Genomic DNA, 13,479 nt, shown 5'->3' with positions numbered 1-13,479 from the left:
GGGGGGGGGAGAAGCGGGGAGAGGGGGCGAAAAAAAAAAACCGGAGCGAGCTCCCAGCCTTACTGGAGGGGATCCAGCCGCTAAAAATAGCAAAATCACACTCGAAATTAAATAAGGGCAAACAGGCGAAGGGAGCTCCCAGTGCCGGCGGAGCGGGGGAGGCGGAGCCGGGTTCGCGTCACGGCGGGGGCGGCGCGGGGGGCGCGTCCCGCGGCCATTGGGTCGTTCAAAGGACGGAGCGGCGGTTGCGGGCCCAGCCCCGGGCGGCGAAAGGTCCCCGAGGGGGGATGGAAGGTTCCCCCGGGGCGGCTGGAGGCACCCTCCCATCCTCCTGCCCCGGGATGCTTCCAGGGATGCGCCCGGCTGGAGCCGTGCGGGGGTGCGGCGACCCCCGGCTGGGACCCCCCGGCTGGGGACCCCCCGGCTGCCCCCTCGCGCTATTTCGGGCTGGCGTGGGGGGTTTGGTGTCCCCGCGGGAGCAAACATCGCCCAGGGCTGGGCTGCACAGTAATGGTCAGAGCACGATGCTCTTTCCATTTTCTGCCTCCCCACCAAGTGAAACCCCCCCCAAAAGCATCCAGTCCCCATTTGGAGGCACCAGCAGTGGGGGATCCATCCCTGGGGCTGCCAGGGCCACCTGGCTCGTGCCATGATATTTATTTAATGTGTTATTGCAGCCCTGCTGTGGAAAGGGGAGGCTGGTGTGGGAGCGGGTCCTGCTCAGCAGAGAGGTTTGGGGGGCTGGGGAGCAGCCTCAAGGCTCCCCTGGGATTTTGGCAGGTGATGGGCTCAGTCTGCAGTAAAGAGCTTTGTTCTGAATTCCTCTGGTCTGTCTGGAAATGGTTTAGGTCAGTCTGGAATCAGCTAAGCTCTCCAGCTGGGTACCCCAAAACCCAGGCCTTTGCTGTGCCATGGCAGGGTTTCCAATGCTTATCAGGCACATGAGATCTCATGGTGGGTTTTTTGATGGGATACAAGGAAATCCAGAGCTCAGCATCCTCTCAGTGATGGGACTGTGTGAAATTCCCCCAAACTCCTGTGAAAACTCCAGTCACAAATCTAATGGAAAGTCTGATTTAGGTGCTTTTGACCATCCTGACTCTAAGGGTTGAAATCTGGAGTGAGGAGCTGAACTTCAGACTGTTGGATTTAAGTTTCAGGCAAGTTTTTATTGAAAAAAGGGCAGCTTTAAAAATGTGAAATGTGAAAGTAACAATATCTGCCTGTGCAGAACTGCTCTGGTGGGGAAGGTTTGTGATGTGAAACAAACCAAACCAAATCCAGCCAGGCTTGGGGCACTTGTTTCTGCTAATTGTTACTTGGATTTTTTAAAATCCCCTGCAAATTCCCCTGCCTAAACCAGAATCTGAGTAGTGCCCCTTTCTGAAAATTAAAAAATGAAAGCAAAGAGCAAGGGAGAACCCTCCTGCAAGAGGGTTCCTGTTCCCAAATGCCTGCAGGAAGAGCAGGCATCATCCTACCATGTGGTTGGGGCTGCAGCTCCCAACCCAGAGCAGTGGTGGGTATCCCCCATGCAGGGCCTTGTGTCCAGGTAAGAGGTTGTTTGCAGACTCTGAGTATTCTTTTTTTTTTGGCTAAAATTAGTGTTTCCTCAACTGCAGGCAGCCCTGCCTGGGTTTGGAGGTGCCAGGGTGTCTTCTGCCCCAGCTGTGCCCAGGATCACGTTCAGGCTTCCCCCCCTTTGCTGGGAGCCCAACGAGGAATTTGTTTTCTGTCCTGGCAGAGGCTCGTTGTTATTAATATCCCTCATTATTTATTCTGCAGTGCTGGTGAATGGCAGTGGCTGGAGCACTGCAAAGGACTGGGGCTGTTTTGCTTTGCTTTGATCCCTCAAAGTTTTGGCAGTTCCCCACTGGCTGAGCCCATGCCAGGCCCTCCCCACACTGGGGTCACCCATGGATTGACCACTTGGTCTTTAAAGAAAAATAATGCTGAGGTGGTGCCCCAAAACTAAAGAGTGGTGGGGAGATGCTCCCAGGAAACCGGCCCAAAAACACGTGCAAGGAGGGAAAAATGGGGCAAAAGCCTGGGCTGGAGCAGTGCCCAGGGCCGTGCCCAGGTCACAGTCCAGGGCCGTGCCCAGGATCACAGCCCAGGAAGATCATTTTCACTTTTGTTTCTGTGGGTTCCTGAGTTACAGCCCGTGGCCCAGCGGGTTTGGGAGCAGGACTGGGCAGGCTCTCCCAGCCTGCAGTTCAGCTCTGCAGAGAGACCAGGAACTGAAAATGGCTTGAAACAGAGAAACAAGTAATTTATTATCCCTCCATTGCAGCTGAGCCCAACGCAGGGCACGGAGGAGCAGCCTGTCCCGTGCCAGGTCGCCACCGCACCGAGCTGTGCTGCCCCAGTATCCCAGTGAGCCGAACGCGCTGGGAAAGCCTCCGGAATGCCAGCGGGGATGTCCCGGCCGGGCTGTTCACAGGGCTGGCCGGCCATGCGGGAGGGGACAGGGACAGGGGCGGAGCCTTTGTTTCCCCTCCTGGCTTTGTTTCCCGGTGGCCCCATTGGAGAAGCCCCATGTGGCCAAACAGCCCCGGACCCACCCCAAAACAGGCCCATTTATTTGATTAAATGGCTCCTTCCTCCTCACTCCTGGAGCAGATTGAGATCTCACCAGGGCAGCGTTTTCCTGCAGCTTTATTCTGGGGACAAATTCCTAAATCACCTGATAACTTATAGGCTTATAACCTAACCTAATGCTGCTGCTCTGCACACGGGCCCGGGGTTTGCAGGATGCAGCGACACCCGCGCCATGGGCTGCATGTGCTGCACACGTGAATTATTTCACATCTCTGTTTATCTACCCAGTGTTTCAGCCTGGGAGGAGATCTGATGGGATGACGGGTGCCCAGTGCTCGGGAAACGCTGAACCCCTGCAAGGTCTCCTAAAGAAAAGGTGCTTGAAATCAGTCCCAGTTCCTCGGGCTCCACTGAGCTGCAGGTGCCGATCGGCCACCCCAAAAAGCACCCACCTCTGGGGAGTCAGGGGGGACCAGAGGGTGGCCCTGAGGGGCACACAGCTTGTCCTATCCTGCCCTGTGTCCTAGTGACTGCCACTGAGCCCCGTGGCGTTTGGGGATTTGGGTGCCTAATTCCTGCTAATTTCCCTGGGAAAGGCAAAAGCGGATCCTCTGAGGCAGCTCAGGTTGTTGGGTAATTGGAAGGGCCACCCGGCTAATTACGAGTGTGTGCGTTTGTCACCTCCAGAGCCCTCTGGAACAGCAGTTAATGCAGAGTGATGGGGGCTGGATCCCCTGGCTCCAGGAGCTGGGGATTTACAGGAGAGCCTGGCTGCAGGGTGAGGCAGGAGCAGGGTTTGGAGGGGCTCCCTGCCCTGGGCTCTGGGGAGCCAGGGGCTGCAACATGTACACCCCTCCCGCCCCACACAACTAACTCCTGGTATCCTGCTGATCCTCTGGGACCCGCAGGGTGAGCAGGATCAGCCGGTGGGGCTGGAAAGTGGCTCTGGCTCAGGCTCAGTGCTGAGGCAGCCACCCCTCACCTGCGTGCCCTCACCTGCCGGCACCTGTGGGGACACGTCCCTGCCCGTCACCCCTGCTCGGTGGCAGGAGGGTCTGGTTTAGTGCTACTCCTGTCCCCTGGGATGGCAAAGATGCATTTTGGGTGCTGCTGCCGTTGGGATGGGGGTAGTGAAGGGGCCGTGTGTGTGTGGTGCTCTGGCTTAGCAGGCCAAGCTAGAGCACCCCGTGAGTTTTGGGGAGCTGCTCGGTGTCCCATGGTGGGTGCCCTGTGCACCTCGGCCACCGGCTGTGCCACCTCCTGGGCCTGGGGCGGCTGCTGGCCCCGCAGGGAGCGGGATGCTCAGGGGCTGCACTCATCCCTGCGAGGCTGCACAATGGCCTTTTGTCTGCGGGGCTGCCCCGGGAACATCCCGCCATCCCAGTTTCCCAGTAACATGAAACCTCCTCGAGGCTGCCTGCCGGAGCACAAAGCCTGGGGCTGCTGGGGGGGCGGCTCGGCCCGTTCCCGGCTCTCCCCGCGCTTCAAAACATGTGCACCGAGCGCGCTGGGGCTCAGGCGGGTGGTGGGCGGCCCCGGCCGAGCCGGGCTCCTGCTGGAAAGGGGGTGGCATGAACCGGGGGAGCACCAGGAATGGATCCGTGTGCCATCCCCCTGCCCACAGAACCTCTGTGCGGGGTGCAGCTGACCCGTGGTGGGGGTCTGGTGACTTCCTCGCCTCTGGTCTCCCCACCGTCGCTCCCCAGTCCTCCCTGGGGGCACTCAGGGAATGTTCCAGCAGGTGAGAAAATACCTCCAGGTGCTCCCTGGAGCCCCTTTCCCTCTGCCCTGCCCTGGGGGTGCTAGCGGGGTGTGGGGGGGAGTGGTACAGGCCGGGGAGGAGCCGCTGTAAATCATTAACGTGGATGCGGAGGAAGGGAATGCCAAGGGTCATTAATCCAGGGCTTGCTGAGTGGCTCGCAGGGGCGTCTGGCAGCCCGGTATTTTTTTAATCAAGGTATTTTATTGCAAGTGGCACAGCAAATCTGAGCAGGGCAGCACAGGAGCCGGAGCATCCCAGGAGGGGGGGGGGGGATGTACTGCAAGGGGCTTCCAGGGGGCTGGAGGACACGTGGTGCAAGGGACAGGGGATGTTTTTCCTACCCTTCCCAGCCTTTCCTGCCTCCTCTATCCCCTGGAATCTCTGCAGTTCTGTTCAATAGGGAAGGAGCCCCCCACTCCTTGGCCAGCTGCTGAGTTCACTGTGGCAAAGGGGACACAACGGAGAGGCTGCTCCTTGTCGGGACTCCAAGAAAACACTTTTCCCTGCCAAATTCCTTGACACTTTCCCCTTTACTCAGTTCCGGTTGGAAAAGCATCGAGGACCGAGGGACTTCCCTCCGTCCCAGTGACTCAGGTGGTGGTCACCAAGGTGACTCAGCTGCTGGCAGCGTCCGGACTCCGGAGGGACACGGGGGCCCGGGGTGACACAGAGGCAGGGAAACAGGAACGGGAGGCGATGCCGGAGGTGACGGGACGGGGAACGGGGCCAAGCTGGCTGCCGGTGTAAGGGAGGGAGCGGGAGCCGGAGCAGCCCTGCTCGTGTCCCTTCCGCGGCCTGGGGGTTCGACTAACGGGCTTTGGGGGAGATGGAGATGGGTGGGGGCGGGCAGTGGGTGCAGCACCTTATGGTCAGTGCACGACCCGAGGCAGCAGGGCTGGGCGGGATGGAGCGTTCCGGGATGGAACCGGCGGGTTTTCCTGGGGGGAACGCGCTCCCACCTCGCCAGAACCACAGAATTATGGAATCATTTAGGTTGGAAAAGCCAACGCTGCGGTTTCCTGCTGCCACCTAACGGGGAGAGGCTCCGGTAGCGGGGCGGGATGAGAGGGGGCTCCGCATCCTTCCCCCACCCGTTCCGTGGTGAGTCCCAGCATCCCGCCCCGGGAGCAGGACGGTGCTGGGGTGGGCTCGGGCCAAAGCGGGGCCGGGCGGGGCTGAAGCGCGTTCCTGCCGCTCCCGCACGCAGCCCGCCCTGGCAGCGCCCGCGGGGACTTGCTGGGTGCCCTGGGAAGGGATGGGCGGGGGTGCTGCTGACCCCGGCTGCAGGGCTGAGCCCTCCACGGGCTGTTCGCTCTGTCCCCGCACTGCAGGGGCAGCAGTTTGTCTCCACCAGGGGCCCCCCAGGCACGTGGCGTGTCCCCGACCCTGCGATGCAGCTCTGCCATTCCCGGGGAAATGTGACATCCAGCCCGGAGGATTAGGGCGGGCTATAACGGGCTGGGTGGTCACCGACCGTCCCCGGCTCCGGTTACGCTGCCTGGCCCGATGCTGCCTGGCCATGCCAGGGGCTCATCTTTCAAATGACAGGGACACAGTCACAGGGGGGCTGTGGGGGGCACCGTGGGGGTCAGGAGCTTGGAGGGGGGCCCACAAGGCTGGAAACCAGCATGGGGCCGAGCATCCCACCCCTCTGTGTCCCAAACCCATAGTGGGGGGAGCAGGCTGTGGTTACCCCCCCGGCCCCTGCCCAGGAGGGGGGTCCCCCACAGCACCCACCACCTTCAGGACTTCACTGCCGGGGCAGGAGGACCCCGTCCTCCAGCCAAGGGGGTGTTTGCCAGGCTGTCACCCACCTTAGCCAGCTCCAGGCCTGGCAAACGGCTCCCTTGGCAACTGCTCGTGGTCCGTGGGTGCCGCAGGCGCAGGCGTGGCTCCCCTGGCTCCCCTCGAGGGAGCGTCACGACACCGGGCTGGGGGCGGCTCGGCGTGACTCGGAGCTGGGGGAGGACAGCAGTGTTCCCGTTCCTGACGAGCAGTCCCATGGTCCCTGTGGGGGGAGAACACCCCTGAACGAGCCCACCCCCAGGCCAGCACCCACATGTCGCCCCTAAACAGAAGGATGTGGGTGCCTGGAGGGTCCCTGTTCCCCAGCACCCGCGGGGGGAGACTTGGGGTGCATCGACTGGAGGGGAGATCTTCCCTGGAGATTTAGGGAAGGCTCCTGGGATGTGGCCTATGTTTCATCTGCTACACAAGGGTGACAGGAAGGTGTTTGCACGTGGGGCACAAGGGGACAGCCCTCAATGCAGCCGTGTGTGGGGTGGGGATTTAGGCTAGTGATTGCCCCAAACGCCTTCCCCCCATTCCCCCTGGGCTGGAGGGATCCCAGCATGCTGGATTCCTTCTGCTGCGTTGCTGCAGTGAGAGCAGCTGCCATGGGAAGGCACTGGTGGCCTTTGCTGGAGATGCTGAGCCCAGCTTTGAGCCCGGAGTGCTGGTGTGGGAGTGTGGGCTGGGCTCTGTGGCAGCTGGGGGGCTCAGGGCTGGCAGATCCTGCAGGACTTGGCTCTGGCCAAGGTTGGCTCCAAATCCTGGCTGCACAAGTTGCTCTAGATCTTTTTTTCATCACTCAGTGAAAACCACCCCAATGTGCTGAGCACCCTCCTCCCAGCCCTCATCCCCCACTGCTGGGGTGCCTTCTCCCTCTGGGATCCCACAGCTCCCTCCTCCCCTTCCCCAGCGCTGAGCCCCCCTGGAGCTGAGAAATGCACCCACCTCTGCCTCCCTCTTGTCCCAGGAGATAGGGCTTTGTTGGACTGTGCACAGGAAAAGCCCCAGGACCCCTCTCTTGGGAGCTGTGGGAGAGAGAAAAAAAACACCCAAGAAAAAATAATTATAATAATAAGGGATTTGAATTTTGGGCAGCCAAATGCGGCCGGGGCCTTTGCTGAGCTCTGCAAAGAGAGGGAAATAGGAAGGAGCTCCTAATTAATTGATTAGCATCCAAATTGGGAGCTGAAAGGGGCTGGGGGGCAGCTGCTGGCAGGCATGTGAGCCTGTGTGTGTGTAAGGGCAGTGGATGTGATGGGGATGGGGCTGGATCTGATCCAGGGTGATGACGGGGGAGATGGTCCCTCCTGGTGTGGCTTTGCTGGTCCAAAGATGGAGCCATGAGGATGGGGAATCTCTTGGAGTGCTGCTTCGCAGTGTGGGGTCCTTCCTCCCTCTCCCCAAACCCTTTTATAACACTTCCAAAAGCCACTTTCTTGCAGAGGGAGGGGCCCTTCCCAGTGCAGCCCCTGCTGCAGCCCCCGATCGATGACCAACATAATTACTCCTGCAAAGGCAAATCCGTGCCGGCCTCGGCTCTTGGTCCCACTCCAAGGAAGACAGTGTTTCCTTGCAAGGATGAGGCCATGAATATTTTATGTCCAAAGAGGATATTTCTTTCAGGAGGTTGTTGCATGAATTATGGAGAAGTTGGGAGGAGAAGACGGGTGCTGTTCTCCGGGTCGGCTCCGAGCTGGAGGCTGTGCTGGCACCGTGGGGCTTTACCCAGGGTCCCTTTCCCTGGGTGATGGGCAAGGTCTGCCCCTCGCCCCTCACCACAGCAGCAATCAGGGGGTGTGCTGGAGGAGCCTTTGCTGCAAATCCATCCTAACTGGGGGCACTTTGTGTTCCAGCAGAGCAGGTTGGTGCACGCAGAGGGAACGGGGCAGTTCTTGTGTGGGGTCGGACGCAGGATGGGGGCTCAGCTGCTGTGTGGTCTGTGAGAGGAGGGCATTGGCTTCCCCGGGCACTTGGAGGGGAGAAGCAAGGCAACAGAGGCTCCTGGCCTGCTCCATGCTCCCCTCCTTGCTTTCCCCTATATCCTGGGAATCCTCATGCCTGGCTGGGTGCTCGAGATGCCAATGATTGGTGCGGGGCCCATCCAGCACCCCGTGGCTCTGTGGTGCCAGTCCCTCGCTGGCAGCTCATGGCTCCTTCTGGCTGAGAGCCAGTGATGCTTCTCTCCCGTCCATCTGCCCTGTCCCCTGCCCATGTCCTGTATCCCGGGTGCTGCTGCCACCCTGCTCCAGCACGGCTGCTTGGGCAGAATGAGGGGATTGACTTCCACACCATCCGTGGATTCCATCTTAGTTAATATGTAAAGATTTTCCTCTAATTGTCCTGTGAGTGCAGAGGGAGTGTGTGCTGTCTGGCCGTCACAGTTAATTTTACCACCAAATGTTCTCTCTCTTTCCCTTTTCTCCTTTTTTTTTTTTTTTTTAAAGAAAACATTTCCAGCTGCTGACGATCCCTGTGGGTGGAAACACCCCTCCTGCACCCAAATTGAAATGCAGACAGAGCCATCTGCCCCCTTTCCTTGCAGAACCTCCAGTGCTGGGATTGGGGGACAGGGCAGTGTCCCTAGGACATTGCACTGGGGACAGGGGGACATCTCTGGCTTTAAAGATGAAATTGGTGGAAGAACAGGAAGGTTGGTCCATGGGAGCAGGGTGGCACTGCCAGGACCCTGGTGTCTCTGAGGCCACGTGGTGGGTGCTGGTTCGGGGGCAGATCCTGCACTCTCTGGAGTGTCAGCAGAAAAAGCTGCTGAAGGTGCACAACGAGGGATTTCCAACAGAACACTGTGCCTCAGCTTTTCATGTTTCTGTATTGTTTAGACCCAAAATCAGGAGAAATCACTGCCCAAAATAGCCTCTGCATGTCCCTGAGCCTGCACCGTTTCCTCCTCCTTTGTAAGCAACAGCTTCTGACTGGGATGGGGCCGATGCACCGGTTGCATTAGGTGGGTCAGACCGGAGGGCACGGCCCACAGGAGCCCTCATTCCCCCTGTGAGCAGCAGAGTGGGCTGCAGGGCTGGGGTCCGAGGAGTTCCCTCTCCCTTCCCAGGGTGGCTGTGCCAGAGCAGCAGCTGCAGGAGGGAGGCAGGACATGGCCCAGAGGGTGGAGTCAGCAGAACTCCCCATTTCTGGAGCCGCTGGTACCTGCTCATGGGGCAGGTCCTGGGGGCAAAGCAGCAGCTTCTTGGTTACCACAATGTGAGCCTGGTGGGTCCATCAGTGTGCTGAGCTGTGCTGGCCTCTGCTCTGTGCCCGAGGGGGCCAAGGTGTGCCATGGAGTGGGATGATGTGGGTGCTGTGGGGTGCTGTCCCCCTGCCCTGGGCTGGCTGTCTCCTCGATCGCTCTCTTGCCATTAGGTGGAAGTGTTGTAGAGGAAAAGAGCAATGGTGCTGCCCGACTACTGGCTCAGTGAGTGGCAAAACCCAGGCACAGGTCCTTTGTCCTCTTGAAACACAACAGGAGTGAGGTACAAAGGGGAATTTTTGGGCTGGATACACCCAGGAGAGAGGAATAAACCCCTCAGAAGAGGCTCTGAGGTTGCAGCAGGAGGAGGTTTGGCCGGGGTGGGGATTGTCACAAAGCAGCAGTGCTGGCTGCTGCTCACAGAGGAGCAGTGCTGGATCCCCAGCAGGATCCATCCCCTCGGTGGTGCCTTGGGGAAAGCCCACAAGTCCGGGAAATGTCCCCCTTGATGGCCTCTGAGGGGCAGGTCTGGCCTCTGCGCCCCAGCTGGGGTTTCTCTGGGGTCCCACATCAGCTGGGTGGGATGTGGGTGCCCGGCAGGACCCCGGGCTGCAGGAAAGCTGCTGCTGGGGGTTTGGCAAACTGGGTGAAGGGCAGCCAGGGGGGCTGCCAGGGAGCTGGCACGACCGCAGCAGCCTTCCTCCCAAGGAGGAGGAGGAGGAGTTGTCATCACTCAGCCTGCAGCCGAATCATCCCTCGTTCGTTGCTAATTCCTCCCCCCGAGCCCGGATGGGCTTTTTTTTCCCCACATTTCTTTAAAATGCAACTCTTCCAATCGAGATCTGTTAGTCATGAGGCGTATAATGAGTTTTATATATATTTAAGTGGTCTGACATTCGGCATCCCATTATCCCCACTCCTCGAGAGAGGCACAGACCCGATGTGTGAATGTCAAGCCCATGCGAGCACAGGCAGTGCCGGTTCTGCTCTCTGAAAGATCCAGATCTATTACCCACATTCGTGTGCTGGGGGTATGTGGGAGTCTCTTGCGGAAAGAAATTCAAGGCTGGTTTTTTTTTCCCCTTGGCCTGTTATTAGGTATTTTTTGGGAGACGGACAAGCTGCATTATTTTGTTGGTTTTGTTCTGCAGTTCTGTTTATCCCTCCAGTAACTGTCCCAACACAGAATGACTCGATGGCTTTTTGTAAGCAGCTCAAGCAATTCCTGCTGAAAAATGTCTGTGGGGGCTGAGCCAGGGTCACCCACTCATGCCCAGCCTAGAACACTCTGCCAACTTCCACTGAGACTTTTCCCATCCCATCCTCTTGCTACAGCTCGTCTCTGCCTGACGTCAGTGAAAACCTTCCCTTTGCTGCAAAATCCCCAAGGAACAGGACAAAACTGTCTTCTTCCCCTTAAATCCTTCTTCTACTCTTTTCTTTTCTTCCAACCTGTCCCTTTTCTTCCTCCTGCATCACTGACACTGGCAGGACCCCTGTCCCTGTGCTGCTGCTCCTTCTGGCCACATTTCTCCCTCAGAGAAGTGGGACACGGGAAAAACATCCCCAGCCTCTCCCCCCCCTTACCCTGAAAACGTATTTTTCTTTAAATACACATGAAAATAGCTCTTGCTGGGCCTCCTGCTTTTTAATTGTGTAGATATTACAGCTAATTACAGTTCTATTAATATTTCACTTTGAATTAAAGATTTATTTTCCGCACCCTTCTATTCAGGAGGGAATTAAATCCACACCCAAGGCAATTGCAGGCACTGGCAATGCAGCTCCCAGTTGAAAAGGACCATGTGTGATTCCTGAACCTCCATCTCTTTGACAAGAGTGACCCATGAGGAGGAAGGAGGAGGTGCTGGCTTGGACATAAATTATTCAAAGCCCTCTTGCAGAGCTGAGCCGGAAAGTCCAGTCCATAAGATGAGGTTTCATGTTTTCCTATATAAAAAAAAAAATAAATTGCAAGCAATGTGTCTCCCTGATGGCGCTTGGTGGCCTCAGCAGTGGACACAGTGACCTTCTTGGCTGGCCAGGGGCCAGGGCAGGGGGAGGCCGGAGGCTGCGTGGCCAGAGCTGTGCCTGCCTGGGGGACAGCCCCGGGCTGAGGGGGGTCAGGGCACCCAGAGCTCCTGCACGGGGTTCTGCGAGCCCTGGAGTTCAGGGAAGGGCTGCTGGGGGCCCTGGAGATGCTGGAGCACCCTGCAGCCCCTGGATAGACGTGAACACGGAGCTGGGAATCGACTGGGGGTGAACCCCAGCCCTGCCCCCAGGACAGGGGAGGCAGCCACTGGCTCAGTTCCTCCTGCTTTGTGCCTGCCAGGGTGATATCGATCCTGGCGGACAGATCTGTGTCCATTTGCTGACGGCATCGAGCTCTCCTGGAGGGTTTGATCAGCTTTGTCCGTGCTCTGAGCAGAAGCCCCGGTCCCTGGCACAGAGACCTTTGCCAGGTCTGCACAGCCACCCTTGGGGTCACCCCACACAGGAGCTGTGCCCCCGGAATCCCTGGGGTATCTCCCATCCCTCCCTGCAGCCTCCCAGAGCCCCCCGAGCCCCCACATTGTGACCCTTCCCCGTGTGCCAGGGGAAGTTCAGCCTGAGCTGGGTTTCCAAATGTTAATTGGGTTTTGATGTTCTCGATGGTGACATGAACACTGTGATGGTATTTTGGGTTCTTGCTGATGGCTGGGAGAGGGGTGTGAGAAGGGGAGACGTGCAGTCCATGAGGCTTGGAGAAAACAAGAGAAACACTGCCAGCAAGAGCATCCCCAATCCCTGGGACTCAGGTCCCCAAGACTTTGGGGATGAGGATTTTTCATCAGAGCCAGGGCAGCTCAGCTGATAATTCAGCCCAAATTCTCCATAATTTATCCCAGAGACCTTCCCCCAGGGATTCTTTGGGATCTGGGCAGAGCAGAGCAGGGTGGGCTGGTGTCCTCGTGGCCAGGTGCTGCGAGACCCTGGGCTGTGAGTGGAACACCCTTGTTTCTCCTTGAAGGCAAGCACGTGTTTTAGAAATCCCCGGGAGCTGAGGGCTTCACCCGACTCACAGCAGGGAGCTTGACCTCAGGGTGCTTCTGAGAGCTACTTTTGGCCAAGGGATTTGAGCTTGGCTTATCCCAAGGTGTCTGGAGTCCCCTCAGCCCTGGCTTGGGGCAGGCAGGGGTTCCTCTCCTCCCAGGGGCTTGGTGTTTGTGTTCCCTCCCCACTGGCCACTGTGCAGAGGTCCTTTAGCTTCCGTTCCTGGCATCGGTGCTGGCATGGCTGAGGGATGCACACACAGGAGGCTGGATGGGGCAGGTGGAGCGGCAGAAAGGTCTCCCCGCAGCCAGACCCCGCTTTGTGTGCAGGGAAGGGTCCCCGCAGGGGCTGAGAGCTCTCAGCCCCGAGTGCCGGCAGGTGAGCGCCGGGTGTGCCCTAATTGCTCCGGTGACCGAGCAATCAGCACCGTGTCGTGACCGTGATGGATCGCAGCAGTTAACGTGTCAATGGTCATTACCGGGGGGCTGTGTTTTCTCTGGATTAATGAATCGACACAGCACGACAGGCTCCTCAGAGCCGCGGGGGCTTGGGAGGGGATTCGATGGAGAGAGAAGGCGATGCTGGAGCCGAGCTCCGCGGGCATGTGTGCGGGCCGGGAGGTTGGCATCGTTTTATGGGAGGGCGAAGAGAAGGGCATCGGCTTGGGGGGACAAACATTCTCCCGCATCGCTGCCTAGGGCAGCTGCTCCCACCTGCGAAGGGAATTTGGGGCTTGGCTGTCAGTGCAGGGAGCCGGAGACCCTCAGCAGCCTGGCGAGGGAACCCTTCCTCCGGGAGCCGGGGGACCACCGGGGCGGGGGTCCCCGCGCTGCGCTAGTGCTTTAAGAGGCTGGCAAAGCCGGCGGCGGGCTTCCCAGCTCCTCTTCATGCAAAACTTCCCCGGCCTCGGCTCTCCTCCTCCTCTTCCCCCTCCTCCTCCCCCTTCTCCACCTTCTCCTCCTCCTCCTCCTCGCCGCGGCTGCGGTGCGCGGAGCGCGGCGGGTCCCGCCCGGCTGCGGCTCGCTCGGCTCCCGGGCCGGGCCGGGGCTGGGGGGGCCGGGGCCACCCCCGCCACACGCTGCAGGGCCCCCCCGGGCTGCCCGCGCCCCCCGGGCCGGGGGCGGATCGCGGCACCGGGCACCGGGCGGAG

Source organism: Corapipo altera, unplaced genomic scaffold, assembly GCF_003945725.1.
Source record: "Corapipo altera isolate COAL_440 unplaced genomic scaffold, ASM394572v1 77b, whole genome shotgun sequence".
Lineage (NCBI taxonomy): Eukaryota > Metazoa > Chordata > Aves > Passeriformes > Pipridae > Corapipo > Corapipo altera.
Note: the sequence above shows the minus strand (reverse complement) of the source record.